Genomic DNA, 17106 nt, shown 5'->3' with positions numbered 1-17106 from the left:
TACAGGTTAAAGAGCACTGGAATAAGTTGCCAAGAGATACAGTGTAGTTCCCTTCCTTGGAGATCTTCAGAAGCCATCTGGGTATGGTCCTGAGCAACCAGCTACGTGTCCACACTTGAGCAGAGGGTTGGACCAGATCACCTCCAGAGGCCCTTTCTAACCTTAAACATTCTGTGATTCTCTCTTACTTCCATGCAGAGCAACATTAATCTTCTCTTCTGATAGTAGCCCCAAGAATAAATTTACAGAATATATCAGTGAATAGGAACTGGGCTGTATGGGCACATATTACTAGAAAATTAAAGTATAACTTTTTAAAAAAGATAAGAAGGGAGAGGCAGGAAAATTGTTTTAACTGATCTACTTTGTTCATTCTCATGCAAAACAGCATTACTAGTCAGGTCTTTCTTGCCACTGAGCTATTAATTTTCCTGTTAACAATAAATAAGGCTTAGCTCACACAAGTGTTAAGAGAAGTTATTTGTATATATCAAGGGGAAAACAGACTTCATAAGTTGGATTTACATACTTTGTTTAGCATTAGCATACATTAGGACCACTGAAAATGACTACACTTACAATACATTGCATACAATGAATTGTACTGAGAACAGATCTTTATTGTCACAGAACTTAGGTATGAGTCCATTAAATTACTGGCTCTGATAATTATTTATGGTTTTACATATATGCAAGCATTACAAAAACAACCAGTACAATGGATAGGCAGTTTCAGTGATACAAGTGTGACAGATGGCATTTAAATGTACAATAAATAAAACAAAAGGCACTACTTCCGATTCAGAAAATATTTGATCTCCAGTGTTGTTGCATTCAGCAAGTTCCAAATTGCTGGAAACTCAGAGAAACTCGTGGGAAGTATAGTTATATATATTGCTACCTTACCCATACATCTACAATTTGGCTAGATGGCTCTTCATTACATTTCACTGTAGTCATTCAGGCTGATTTATGCTTCTTCTATGAGTATCATCAGCATATACAAGTACGAGTATCTAGTCTACAGATTAAGTTGAATATTCTTGGGTTATACATGTTATTTAGCCATCTCCAACTGACATACACCACCGTAAACTCATTGATCTCAGTAAACCTGTATTTGAAAAGAACTGGGAAGAGAATGAGAGACCAGAAGGATGCTATTTGCAAAATATGTTTTTCACCATAGTATGTCTCCTCTGAGTACTAATATGATCATTTCCCTTCCCTCCAAACACACTTGGTAATAAATAGCTCACAGCATCATAGAGATATGCTGGGTAAATGCTGCAAGTTATGAGACAAATTTACTGCCTCATAAACTCACAGCCGAGTAAAGCTGCCATTTGCAAGAACAATTAACTCATCATTCTGTTCCATAGAGGGTATAGGGTGTTCTTGAAAACTGTAAATTTAAAGAAAAGGGAAGCTGGTTTTATGTTCAAAATGAATACATTTTATTAACATCAAATCAACTTGCAGGCTTCAAGCCTACATATATTTTCTTTACTTCCCAGGATTTGCAATTTAGTGCCTACTCCTTGCCATGTATATTGTTAAAAGGTATAAGAAAAATGACAGTATCCTGTGTTTTTTTTTTTTTTTCTTGTTGTCTGGGCCTAAAATGCACTGTTGAAGTTTTCTAGTGATATGTGCTGAAAAGATGGGGAAAAAAAAAGTAAAAAGATCAAACAACAATAACAACAATAAGATTGCTACCTGTGAGCCATGTAAAAACCTGACATCTGGGGTCACTATAAAAATTAGTAGTTCGGACTGAAGGTTGTCCAAGTGGATAAAGGATGACATTATAAGATGATTCTTTTGCGCAACCAGTTTTCACCACTCACACACACAAACCCACAGTAAGATTTTATAGGTTGGTTTTTCAATCTTCGGGGATCTGCAAAATAAAACTTCACAAGGCATGCTTCTTGAAATGCTGTAATAATTACAGGTTTTGTGAGTGTTGTAGGTGCAGGTGGTATGAAAGTGTCTCCTCCTGATTACATAGTTTACAAGGAACACATCTACAAACAATGTGCATGCACTGCATTGTGGCAGCACAGGTCATCATTTCCCTGAGAATCTGAGTCATATACGACCGTCACATTTCACCGCAAGAAATATGTGTGTCTCTTGCACACAAAAATATAGATATACACATTGTAGCTATCATGATGTATGTTAGGAGAAAGGACAACACTGGAAAAAAGATTAAATAATGAGGCTGAACGGAGTTGTTGAATAGGAAAAGCCAAGTTGGTAATTTAAGCGATGGCAGTTCTGTCATTTTACCTTGGAACAAGAACGCAATCCTAAACTCCCTAGCTGTTCTCACTGCCACAAAGCTGACCCACATTTCAGGTTTAATTAGAAGTGAGCTAACTGGACTTCCACGTAAGGAAAGCCAGACAAAAACTGACAAAATGGCTCACATCCAAGCGTTCTACTTTTAAATAGCATAGATGCAACTTTTTGAGCTATTTGGTCTGTGAACTTGAGCCCAAACTGAAGCAGAGCTCCTAAGAAGTGCAGATAAAGCCCTAAACCCCTTTGGTGCCCCAGCAGAGTTGCACTAGGGTGGCATGAAGTTGCATGATGTTTTCTCACAAGTGTGGCACCATCAGTACCTGTGACATGGCAGCTTCTCAAAGCCACTCTACCCAGTATTCCCATCCTGGTGGTGCTGCCAGCTTTTCTAGTTCTGCAAACTGAACCAGAGGTAACAGTGTTGGGAAATTCTAGAGAGAAAAAACTGAGGTAGCTAAGACTCTGGAGACCATAATTTCTGCCTGAAGAAAAGTATTATAAAACCAAAAACACACATAGCGTAAATGTAAAATTAATGTGGAAAATTCCTAGCTAAAATGATATAGAAAGTGACACCAGATTCATGCTATGAACAAAATATCAGAATATACAGCATGTTTTAGACTCTTATTACTGTCAGGGGAGCCGTATAAATGTACTAAAAGCCAGAATATGCCCCTTTAAATTATTAATTGTGGTTTCCTAATAATAACTCGGTGAACAAGAAGAAAAATGGTAAAAATGTACTATTAAAAACATATTAAAACAATAAAACATGTCAGATGCACTGTGCTTCACAAAGCACTTCTCTGTATAATTTATATTTTTGTACAAGGATCTTTAAGTAAAATTACACTTTTTGCCCAATTTAGTATTTATGACATTAATTTACAGAAAGTTTATATATATTTTTTTTTTTTCTTTGAATGCTTATTTCTAAGCACCATATTGATTTTCATAGCGGAAATAAAGAGGTCCCAAATGTTAGCTGCACCAATTTTTGACATTTCTAGAGCAATTACAAGAACAAAAAGCTTGTAGGTCTCCAAATTAGCTGAACCATTGAAAATTCTGTTACACAGGGGACAAACCACGGTAGCAAAGGGATGCTGAAGCTTTTTTAATCCCAGTGGAAAGAGAATGTACAAAGTGTGTCTTGACTGACTGTAGTATAAAAGGTTGCATGCAAATGTACAGTAATAAATGACTTAAACTGATCTGCCTGTATGAACCAATTTTCTAAGAGGAAGGCAGGCAAACTCTGCTGTTTATGTACTTGAAAATGCATTTCTTTCAAGGCAGTGTTATAAGGCTGTAACTCTTAGGTCTATTATAATATAGAAGTATTTCAAAGCTTTTTCTGATCATGCTATAAGCCTCTCTGTGAAACATTATTGTATCGTTGTACAAGCACCACAAAAACAGATAAAGAAATTGTCTTTAAGCATAACCTATAAAATGTGGCTCTGTGATCCACAGCAGTAAAGATTATTAGGTAGCTTTTAAAATATTTTTGGAGAATTTCACTTCTGTGCTGCTCACTAAACTCCTACTAATTATTATGCAGTTAAAATGTGAGTGAACTCTTGATGTTATTCCAGTCTGGGCCTTGCTCTGAAAGAAATGGTACCATATATCAAGTTATGCTATTAGATTTCTTCTAAATGGAAAGGAAATCTTTTCAACCTGTCTAACAAATAATCTTCACTACTAAGATATTTTCTCTTTGAATATAGTGGTTTCTTTTGACATTCCTTCTCTCATAAAACTTGACTCTTTAATTTTTTAAGCTTGTTCTAAATGGTCTATTCAGAAAAGGAAAGTACCTTTCTTGATGTCATTTAGTGTTTTTTTTTTTTTTTTTAAAATAAGTTCTGTAGAACACAAAGAACTTTTTAAAAAGCTATTTCCGAGGGAATATGAATGTTTGATTTTACATAAAATAAGAAAACAGCATGGTCTCTTTGTCTGGTGTTCATCAACCAGACTTTCACCAATGAATAAATGTGTGATAAGATATATTAATCATGAAAAATAACTCAACAAAGAGATATCCAGATGGTTCTATGGCACTTTGAATATTCCTAATGGAATTATATGATGTCTTTACCATTCATGTGAGGGCATTTTATCTCCTTGTTTCTGCAAAAAGCACTTTCCCACCTTACATAATATTAATAACAATAAAGCATATCTATATGTGAGTCCATTAAGTGCTAATTAGTAACTAGACGAAAAAAAAATTTACATTTTGGCTGGACCTAACATTTGTTAGTAAATGAAACATTCCAGGAAAAATGCAATTAAAAAAGAAAAAAAAATCATAGTTATTCATATGTTCAATATAATATGCTGTGATTCAAATATAATAACTACCAATGATTGCACAGCTGTTCTGTGGAGATGGTATGCTGGGTTAATTACATAGATTGAGCAAATGAAAATCAACAGCTCTGAAGCTTGGAGTGTCTTCTGTATAGGAGAACACTCAAATAATAAATGCATTTATCCAATCCTTCATTTGCCTGCTAGACTGAGAAGGAATTCAGTTTCTTGTCCCTGACTGTGAAAGGCTTCCCCAGCAGTGACACCTCAGTGTACATTATGGACAGTCTGGGACTTCCCAGCTGTGCCAACTCTGGCAGCAGGGCCACCATGGATGTTCTAGTGCTGTGACCTCCTGCTGAGCTGTGGGGGTGCCATCACACTTTTTTTTTTTTTTTTTGCTGCAGGCCAAAAAAAATGGTATTTTGTTTTCAACGAAAAAAGGGCTTAGCAAGAAATGAATAAGAAATGTATTCTACAAAGAGATGCTACAAGGCAAAATAAATTCTTCAAATATCAAGTAAATTCCTATAGCTAGCCAGGAGATAGCTCTCTGCAAGGATGACAGAAGGATACAACGATATACTGGAGGAAGAACATAATGAAAGGAGGAAAATATGTTAAAATTTGAGAAAAGCAAAAAGAAATCAGTGTCTAAATGTGATCCTAAAATCTGATCTCCGCACAGATCTTTTTAATTTTCATAAACTGAGTGGATTGAACTGGGAACTACTAATTCATTGCAAGATTAAAGTTTTTAAAGTTTTAAAATATAAATTTTACATCTTAACCTACTATGAACAAAAAAGCTTCTGCAGTTTTCATATTCATAGCTTTCAATAGTATAATGTTCAAGTTATATGCGCCATGTGCCCTGTGGTTAGATTTAGATCACGTTTCTTTACCTACAGAAGAAAACATCTCTTTAAGTATCCTTTATTTATTTATTTATTTATTTATTTTCTTGTTCCGTTCCTCAAACTTTTCAGCTGGGCTGGCGAAAAACATCAGCACACAATTAAAGAAAGACAACTAAAAGTACAGAAATAATATCAGATTGCCATTTCTTATCAAGCAAAACCAAAATTATCGTTTAATATAATATTTTTAATTTATTTAAGTATGATTTCAACTGATCAGTTTTACTGTTCCTGTTTTGGAGTACATATATGTAATAAAATATTGTATATATATTACAGACAATGCATTATTTTATAGTTATTGCTTTTTATATTTATTTTACTTGTATACATCAATCACAGAAAAATCCTTCCACAAATGTCTTCAAAGAAGCTAGCAAGACCTCTAGTAGCCCCATAATCTGTCAAGAATATATAGTATTGGTATTGTCAGTACCAGTACTTTACTTCTCAGACATATGTTTTTTCTTTTATTAAATTTATTGGTTGTATGAGTGTTGTACAGGTCTAGAAAGTTACCTATATGTCTTGCAACTTAATGATTCCAACAGCAAATATAGAGAAAGATGTACGACAGATCTGGATGGTTGAGGGAACAAGCCACAGGTAATACAAATCAAAATCAAGATTTCTTTTATGTTCAAGATGTTAACTGTATTGAGGAGAAAAGGACATAAACTACTTAGATGATACATTTTCCTTGTCAAAACCAAACCCAGTAAATTCCTGAAACTACATATGTGGTGTTTGGGAGAAGGTATAACCTGCCTGGATGGGTTGCTACTCTTTAAACAAGCTATGGAATAAATCTCTGGGGAAAAAAAAGTTTACTGTTTTGTTTGTTTGTTTGTTTGTTTGTTTTTTCTTTCTTTTTGATGCTGTAACTAGAATAGATGGTGATTTGGATGCCGAAATATTTGGCTAGAACACAGGGACACAATTTCTATGAAATCACAAAAATAGCATGAGTAACTACTAAAAAGCCCCAGACATACTATGACAGTGTACTCCTATTCCCCTGTCCCACACTCCAAGCTTAAGCAGCACATCCAGCCTAAGCAGGTAACTATCAGTGGCAGTCCTGATGGCTGTGTCCTGGATTTGGGGGAGACAGAAGACAAATAGCCAAGGACTAGTTTGAGCAATGAACCCACACACTTAGTGCTGCCCAAATTTGGAAAAAAACCTCACTTGAGCCAAATTTGGAAGAAAACTAACATCTCTATGCAAATATGACCATCAGTCAGTCATCTTATTACATAAATATTGTGCAGCCCAAGAACCATTTGAGCTCTCCTGACATAACAGCAGGCTGCACGTAAGGGCCTTCCCTTGGGCAGGGATGCATCTTAATGTTACTGTGCAGATTGAGAGGACCCTTACCACTACAGATAGTCAGTAAGTGGATTGGGAAAGTAACAGCATGCTAACATGCTGTAAAGGTGCTTTGTGGTCATACTTTATAATCTTAGCTAAGTAGCATAAAGGATTTGAATAATACATATAATGCTTTAGACATAAGCCATTGACCAACTCTGGGACTAGGACTGGATTCAGCATCACCTAGGCTCCTTACCTCTTCAGTTCAAGGAGTTTAAAAAGCAAGGGTACTACTGTGAACCTCATGACTCAATAGGAGAGTTTCCTTGATGCAGTATCACCTAACCCAGTGTCTTATGTAGTCTTTATGTAGTATATAATGTCTTTTGTTTAGTGTCTTTGAGTAGTATATAATATCTTTTATACAGTGTGCAATTAAGTGTATCTTCCAATTACAATCGGGTGTACCTTGCCATCATCAAATCTTTGGTAAGTCGCATAAGCCTTGTTATCAATAAATCATATTCCTGCTTCTCCCTCTCCTGAGTGAAGTGCATAACATTCCTCATTCCTTTTTCCACCCGTAATACGTACTCCCACAGTTGAAGACAACTAAACATTCATAGACTGGTGAGTGATAGAAAATCTAGCCAAGACATAGACCATTAGCTGACTATTAAGCTACCTGCCCTTTTTTCCAAGGTTCAGAATTCATCATTCTGCAACACAGAATTACATCTCTATGAATTGACACTTTGCTCTGCCACATATATGATATTCCTCCACATACACGTACTCCTTTTTATTACACAAACACCAGCTATGTTGATGTGAATAACCTTAATCCACTCTCAAGTGCATGAATGTGCATCAGAAGGCACACATACACAAGTTAACATGTCCAATTCAATTAATACATCTTCTAGGCATATTACAACAATCAAGATCAGAAACCCAGAGCACCACACAGTGACATGTGGATATAAGAAGTATCTCTTGTCTGTACTTTGTTCATCTGGAAGGTAAATAGCTGACTGTTTCACAGGCAGCGAATTAAGCTGCCTGTAATCATATTCCCTATCTGCCTTTCCCTTGTTTCTTTTATTTCTAGAGTTGGGGCCAGACAGTCAATGAACTAAACTGAAAAACACACTATTCCCTAACCCCAAGGTTAGAACTATCATAAGCACTGACTGGAACCAGCTGCAAATAGTACTTGTCATGCCCTCACTTTCCATTGGAAATCAAGTAATGACACGGGCAGTGAGTGGAAGCCCTTGCAAAGGTCACAGATTTACAGTGGCTGAATTAATTTCCTACAACAGCGTTGCAGAAACAGTTGAGGAGTTTTTACTAAAACTGTTATTTTTAACATATTTTGTACATTTGTTTTCTTCTTTTAAAACAAAGAAACAACATAAAATATGCTAGACAGCAATTTTTGTGTTTGGAAAGTTGTAAATTCAAAGTCTCTTATTGGGACTTCCACTGCCCAATATATAAAATCTAATGCTAGTTCAAACCCTTGATGAAAACAGAAGTAATTGTTTCAATTCTAAAAGAACAGAGACTGAGCTCACAGTGGTAAAAAGAAAAACAATTTACTTTCTAAGGGAAATAGAGACTACCAAACAAGCGATCATTCTCACTGAATATCAAAAGGGTATTAATTTGTGTTCAGGTTACCACAACATTTCCAAATACGCAAATACTAGCCTCTTCAGCTGGGAGGGCAACTTTGTTCTCTTTGCAAAAATCTTCACATTCCACTGAAGAGTGCAACAGAGCCAAGAGCTTGATTTGTGAGGGTTCCAGTTAGCTTTAATCTGCCTCTGACTTGTACTGTTCAAATATTTGTATGAATAAAATTAATAACATGAATCCACTATCAATTAAATTCCAATGTAGATGTAGATAGAGGAAAGTAAAAGAGAAGTACATAGAAGATAGCAATATACACGTAAACATTACCACCATGACAAAAACAAGTAATATTTTTTGTGTTAATAAAATAATAGATTAAAAGCAAAAATTGTAAATCTTGTAGACAGAAATTATGGTGATGTAGAAAGAAACACTATGCCAACAGTGTTTTTTCAAAACACTTGGAGAACAGATCTTGTTACCCTATTTTACACGCAGATTACAGTGACTAATTGAAATCCATTCAACAAGAAAAGCTTTGCTGTTTTTTTCCAAAGCTGTTTTTTTTTTTTTTCCTCCTTTTGTCCAGGGTTCTTCTCCAAACGAAAGGCTCCACCAAAATGACCTTTCCTATTAAGAACAGCACTTAGGAACACATTTAAATTTCAGTGAAGTTAGTAGGATTTAAGCATGTGTTAAAGTACTTTTCTGAACTACAGGCAAAATTTGAAAGTAAAGCTGTGAAGTTCCTGCTTTTCAGTAACTAACATGTTCAGGCTTCAATTTCACAGTCATATTATCTTAATTTTCCCAGGAAAGCTGAATTTCAGTATTCCTCTAGTAACAGAGTATCTGGATGGTCAGAACTCCTGAGTAGGTTTTGTGAAGATACTTAGGAAACAAAGACAAAACAGCAGCCAGAGATGTTTCCACCAAATGCAAAATAAGAGCTGAAGTACTTCTGCAGCTTTAAGTGAAGAAACTCTTGAAAATCTGGCAAGTTGAACCTTAGGTCTTTGGCCAAAACCTATAACTTTGGGTGTAGTTAAAAAGCAATGAAAGTCCCCCAAACTGCACAAGAATCTTTGTCATTGGGTGGGGGAAGGAAGGAGGAACAATGCAAACTTCTCAGCTGTTTCTTCACTATGATGATGGGCCTCCTGGTTCCTGGAAAGCTATTTTGACAGGAGACACAGGCAGGCTTTCCCCAGGCACCCACCCCATTCAGCAGTATGTCCACATTTTCCCTAGTCTTCATTTTGCCACTGATGTATTTGAAGAAGCCCTCCTTGTTGTCCTTGACATCCCTTGCCAGATTTAATTCCAAATGTGCCTTGGCATTTCTCATCACATCCCTGCTTACTCTGACAATGTCCCTATATTCCCCCCATTGGCCTGTCCCTTTTCCCAGATTCTGTATACTTCCTTATTTTTTTCGATTTTTCCCAGGAGCTTCTTGCTCATCCATGCAGGTCTCCTGCCCCCTTTGCTTGCCTTCTTACTCATAGATATACACCAATCTTGAACTCAGAGGAAGTGATGCTTGAATATTAACCAGCTCTTGGAGCCCCTTTTCTTCTAGGGCCCTAATCCATGGGGTTCTTCCAAGTTGATCCAGGTCACAATTTGCTCTCCTGAAGTCCAGGATTGTGATTCTGCTTTTTGCCCTGCTTCCTGCTCACAAGATCCTGAACTCTACTGTCTCATGGTCACTGCAGCTAAGGCTGCTCCCAACCTTCATATCTCCAACCTGACCCTCTTTGTTTGTTCAGCAAGGTCCAGCAGCACACCTCCCTTCATTGGCTCCTCGACCATCTGTGTCAAAAAGATATCATCAGTGCTCTTCAGGGTCGAGACCTCTGACATAGCTGATGCAGTGACTCCAGCAGCTATCTCTTTCTCGTGCATGAGCTGCAGGACCCTGGCAAGACTCTGAACTCCCTGAGGCTTCTCTGAGTCAGAAAATCCCCCCTTTATGCCACAATCTCCTGCTCTGCTGCAAAATTCACCCACCCGAAACTGATCGCCTCAGCGATTCCTATTTATTCTCATATCATGAAAAAATAGAGCATTTCTTGCCAGTAGTATTATCTTGGATACTTCTCTCAAAGACACCAAATAAATTTATATTCTTTGTTTAAAAGTTATAAGCCATTGCGTGTGACATCTTGTCATGGAGAGGATGCAACATGTTGCATGTTTGGCATCCAAAATGGCAAATGGCAGATTGGAATTGTGCTAAACGGGGGCCTGAATGCAATAGCTTATTTTTAAAGAAATAGATAGCAGATCAAAAATACTGCAATGAACTAATTTTACAGTTTAAAAGTAGATATGAGAAAGGAATAGAAATTAGTGGCCTTGAATTCTGGTGTATCTTTTGGCATATTTGTTTTCCATGTGCATCACTACTAAAAGGGCTACTTTTTATTTCAGTGTAAAACTTTATTTATACTTTAAAATGAATCACTAATGTAAATGCTGCATTAACTCCGACAACTTATCTCAAAGCACTTAATATCTACCATCTCTTATCTAGATTGTAACAGATAGGTGAGCATAAGAAGACAGTGTTATTGTACCAGATTGATATATGCCTCTCTCTGCACCTTATTTGCTAGGTGCTATCAAGTTTCTTTTAACCATTAGAGCAGATGAGGCTTTCAGAGTTTTGAATGAAATATTTGGAGAGCAATAGAGGTGACCAGCATCTCAGCTTGTGAGACACGCTCCACCTGGAAGAAGCTTTAGGTAATTCCATACCTGGAATAAGTTAGAGTACCAACTACTCAGACGAGACACCCTGATCATTGGCTCTCTTCCCTCTGCTGTGTTATTTCCCACCAGTGAAGCTCCCACACAAGCTCACATATGCTAATAAACTCATCAGCCTTGATTGAAAGAGAGTTCATGTGCTACCAGCTCTTTCTGAAGAGTGCAGCTGGTCTTCCTGCATTTGTGTGGGCCTAAATCAAGCCCGCTCTTGCTATTTCTGATAAATATTTATATAGGAACATAAATTTACATGGAACATTACAAACAGATTGAACATACTTTGTCAAAAAAACAAAACCAAAAAAAAAATACATATGTATATTTCCATTGGAAAAATAACCATTGAACAATTGCAAGAAACAGCCATATTATTTTTAATGATAAAGTTTTTATAAAAAGAATCAGATTTATTTATTTATTTGTTTTCATGCACAACTGCTGGTAGGCTCTGTAGGTTGCCAGGTTCTAGATCAAGCTACTCAGTTAAGAGGAAATTGCATCCTCTTTCACCAAAGTCCACTCTTTGATAACTCAGTAAGCCTACCTGAGGACAGCACTCCTCATAACTCTGAAGAAACCTATCTTTTCAACTAATAAGAAATTGTCAGTAACCATGAAATAGTAAATAAATATATATATACATTTTTGCTGACTGAAGATGCTTATAGAACTCTGAGGATCCTGAAACTGAAAATTTTTGCTGCAGAAAACATTATCAACCTATTCAGAAATGCTCTTTGGTAGTGAAACTCTGAAACAGATGCTAGTGAGAGAGTTAATAATATGTATGGCTGAGTGAGAAAGAGAAAGATCAAGAGATTCATGTAATTGGGAATTTGCTCAGAACTATCAGCAAAGTTTTAAATGGAGTTGTTGCTGAAGAAAACAGGAAAGTCTTTTGGTGTCTTTCCTACCCTCCAGGAACTCAGCATATCGAAAGTTACTTGTCTGCATTATTCAGGTGGCTGCCTTTAAAAACAGTCAACAGGAGAACTGAAAATTAAAAACATATAGTTCCTTTATAATACATTGTCCTTTTTTTTTTTTCTTTTTTCTTTTTTCCTGATTATCAGCTTCTTTGTCCGTGGACTTATTTTTTCACCCCTTCTCAAAAGCTTAAAGTAAATATAGTTCCAAGTAAAAATAATATTTGTAGAATTGAGTGGAGACAATGCAGCCATGGTGCTTTCTGGTATCTAGTACTCTAGTTTCCAACATTCTGTTATAATCAAAACATTATTATACTTGCCTGGACAGCTGGCCAGGAGAGTAAAGACATAATAATGCATTTCTTGTTCTTCCATGTGCCCCAGCTGCATTCCCTATCTAAGCAAAATTAGGACTGGACTAGCATGGGTGACAAGACTACTGCTTGGAACATAAAGAGATGAGGAATAAACATAACCTGCTGTCTCCCTCCGCCCCCATCCATATAGCTGCTGATGAATGTATGCATGAATATGCAGGAAAACAGTGTCGTGCTGTTAGCAACTACCAAAGTTGATTTACCCCACATTCAAAGGCAGATCCAGGAAATGAATTATAAATGTAAAAAAATGCAGTCATTACCTTTGTTCTTCCTTAGGAAACTCTCATTTCTCACTGTCTCCAGTAATTGCAAAAAATAGATTTTTTTCCCCCCCACATAAACAATTTGTGTTCTCAATCTCATTTTCCTGAACTGAACAAAAATAAACCAAATTGATTCTCGAAAAATGGCCTGGTAAAGTTCTGCATTAAGACCAGGCAACCTGTTAGGCCAACAACAGTTAGTGGGCTTCTGGGGGAAAAAAAAAAAAAAAATTTACTTTGAGAGGAGTGATTCGATACCCAATTCCTGTGACAGCCAGGCCAGTGTCTTTACTAGGCTGAGACTGATCCAAGGGCTTAGTTTGCTCAATAAATTTATTCAGAATAAATTCAGCAGATTATACTACTTTTAATTTGATATTTTTTGTAGATTTTCCTAAAAGATTTATGGTCCATTTTTTTCCATAGGAACTCAGATTTCCACAAAATTTTTTGTTGGGTAGAAGATACAGTGATGGGATGTAAAAAGCAAAGGTGAAAATGCAAAGGACACCTGAAAAACATCAGTATTGGAGGGCAGCCATGGCCTTCCCTGGTACCAGTAGCGCTGCCTTGCAAATCTCTGTGGTGAGAGTGCAGAAATTTAATCTTTCTCACACAGAATTTATTAGGATTATAAACCATTTATCTGCTTCATGTACAAGAAATTCTTATGTAATATGCAAAAAGAAGAAGAAAAAAAGAAACTGAAACTGGAGAAAGAAATTTATGATTCAGGGGATTTTAATACTGATTAGCACAGCCTATGGGTAGATTGAAGTGATCCGAAAACTAGGAGACAAAGCTACCTAATATTTCAAAACTGTCTATAAGTATCCAAGGAGGTGGAGGGTTATCAAAATTCACCTATGGCAGTAAAATAAAACTATATCAGTAAGTATGAAGGGGGAGAAGGCGGTAACCATGAAAACACAGACTTTGCATTCTCTGTATATTTCTGATGCACTGAACTTCACTCAGAATTAAAGATTTATATAGTAGGTCATGCAGGAGCTGTAAAACTGTTATGTAAATATCATTCACGCCTTCAAGGCATGGATTTTCTTTAAATAAGCACAAGCATTTAAGTGTTTACTTGGGCATACCACATACTTACCTATAAAGACTTTCCACTTTTTTCTCAGATGTTCTAATGACTATTGTCGAGTGGTTTGTTTGCTTTGTTTATGGAAAGAAATAACTCAAAAATAAAAGCTGATGCACAAATTCTTCAGAACTCCTTTGCAAAAATGAGCAATGCCAGTTTTTAAAACACAAATAATGTATACAAACTGCCAGTGCCCTGCAGGCACTGCCAGCCCTTACCAGTCCCAAGAGCTCCCTAACACTAATAAAAAGGAAGTATTAGCTATGTAGTGGAGCAAAAGATTTAAATGTACATTTAAATTCCACTAATACAAAAGAAAATAATTGAATGTTCTTCAATTTTTCCTTGAAGCAGTTGTGAGTTTCTCAACTACTCCACGGGAATTTATGAAGAAAAAAAATATTATCCTATAATGAAATCACTTTGGTTAAAATGATTAAATAAAGATCTTTTTGCATAAATTAATTACTTACAGGTCTGTTCATATGTAAAGTCTCTGAAGATGGTAATGTTCTGAAGGTGTTATTTCATAATGTAGCTAAAACAGCAAGGTAAGTTCCCATGGTTTGCATTACAGGAAAATATAAATAAATAAATAAACCAACAAAACCCTCATATTAAATTCATCAAAGCCAGTAGATTTCATTCATATGCTGTATGTGTTAAAATGGAAAAAATCTTCATATATTAAAAATACCTGTTTGGCACAAGCACAGATGCAGATGCAGTCTTAAAATAGGGCTTAATTTTCTCAGAAACAGTTTGACACTCCTCTAATTATTTTTAATTTCCTCATTAAAATATTCACCATAACTGATCTGTTTGGCAAGAGGATAAGATTTTAACTGATACCCAAGCTCATTCTTATGAATTCTTACAAATGATCAATATGGAAATATATCAGTCTACAGAAATCTGACCAACTGCTATCATTTCAAGTGCTGTGTATTTGCAGGATACACTCAGTGTTCATGGTATGTGATAGGTCAAGCCTACAGAGATAGCAAGCTGCTAGCAAGGCAAAGGCACACAAGAGTTGCTCTCAATCACTCCTGTAGAAGCTCATCTTTCTTCATTAGCTGTACATGTAGCACAGATTCTCAATTTAAGCAGGCAAGGTAAGTTTAAAATAAATCAGCACTTAGATTTCTTACTGTGCTCTTTGTTTTTGTGGGCTTTTTGTTTGTTTGTTTGTTTGTTTCCCTGAAAATAAATACCAAGAACTTCTCTTAGGAAAAAAATAAAAATTCTTTATGCCTAGGCATTGCAATCAACTTACATGATATGATTTATCTTTCACCTAATCCCTATTCCATAGTCTGAAATAAGACTTAAATATGACATAAATCTTCTTTTAACTCTCTGTACAGTCAAGAATTTCATGTTACATGAACATCCCATTGAAAATATGCCCTGAAAAATGCTGAGAGAATGAAAGAGATCACAAATAAAGTTGACTTTTCATAAAAAAACACTACATTTTCAACAATAGTTTTCATTTTACACTGAAACAAACCAGAATGATTTTAATGTTTTCATAAAGCCGTTGTGTTAACATGTCACATTTCCAATAAGAATGGCAGATTTTAAAGTTCTGTCTCAGTTGGGTAAGAGATGCTCCAGGACTTTAAAAAAAAAAAAAAAAAAAGGAATTTTCACCTGAAAACTTTCAACATATTTCCACAATTTTTAATTCATCCAATTAGTATATTTTCAGAGTATTTTATTACAAATTTTCCAGTCAACTTCATTTGTAAATACTACTGAAGTACATTGCCAAAATGTGTTCCAACAACTGTGAGAGAACGTTCATTTTCATTATTCTCTCAGCTGTACTCTAGAGAAATATTCATTACTCCTGGTTCAATGTCAAGGTCCTAAAAATAGAAAGCAGTATTTAATAAAAGGTAGAGGGGTTATTATTTCTATCCTGGATAACTCCACAACTCTCGTTTGCACAGTAGATGGGTGAAAAGAGCAGAAGAATAATCAGTTTTCTCTTACAAAGTAGTCTATGACTTTCTAAGTTTGCATGACCTGAAAGGCTAGAAAGATATAGACTGGACTTGAATGAATTCTTCCAAATGCAGAAAGTATCTGCAGCTATTCCATCATAAGGTGGGGCTTCATCCCAAGTTCTGAATTTTACCTCCCATCCATCATAGACTAATTATGTTTCCAGAAGCAAAAAAGGATAATTATTCGATGTGATGTGCAAGGAAGCGACCACAGAATTGCCATTAACCTATGCATCACACTAAGCAATTGTCCTTAAGTCCTACCACTAATCCTATCTTTAAAGTTTTCTTTGCAATGACTCTATTTCAATAAAATGTGCCAAAGGAAAATATTTTGGTCTCCTACAAATGAGCATTTGTACTTACACCACAATCATTATATATTATGAAGGCTACTGTGTAGCACAGCCATTGATCAAACTAAGTGGGTATAAATGCCAATGTTTATGCAACAGATATTCCTTGTCACAGTTTAACTTACATTCCTCCACTACTCCCAGAAGACCCATGCTAAAATGCATAATTTATGCCATAAGGATTATTTATTAGACTGATTTATTCCATTACTAGTGCTGTATTATTAAATTCTTATATGCCTTAATGATGGTAATGTATTAAGGGTAGTTTTATGAGGAAAATGAAAGAATACATAATCAAACACAAGGTTGAAATAATGTTCAACAGAACATGTCATGTCTTCATTGAACACTGCAAGGCAATGGAAAGGTCCCTTAAATAGTCATTGGAATGGAATATTCATGATACCAAACACTGTTGTCTAAAATTAATAACTCATGTATTGCTTGCCGCATTCTTGCTAGCAAACGCTGGTCTCCATGTAGTCCTGAAGCCAGAAAAGAAAAAAGAAAAAAGAAAAATGAAAAATGAAAAACGAAAAAAGAAAAAAGAAAAAAGAAAAAAGAAAAAAGAAAAAAGAAAAAAGAAAAAAGAAAAAGAGAAAAAAGAAAAAGAAGAAGAAGAAGAAGAAGAAAGAGGAAGAGGAAGAGGAAGAGGAAGAGGAAGAGGAAGAGGAAGAGGAAGAGGAAGAAAGAGAAAGAGAAAGAGAAAGAGAAAGAGAAAGAGAAAGAGAAAGAGAAAGAGAAAGAGAAAGAGA

Source organism: Anser anser, assembly GCF_964211835.1.
Source record: "Anser anser genome assembly, chromosome: 3".
NCBI classification, from domain to species: domain Eukaryota; kingdom Metazoa; phylum Chordata; class Aves; order Anseriformes; family Anatidae; genus Anser; species Anser anser.
The sequence above is the reverse complement of the archived record's forward strand: the minus strand, read 5'-3'. Positions refer to the sequence as shown.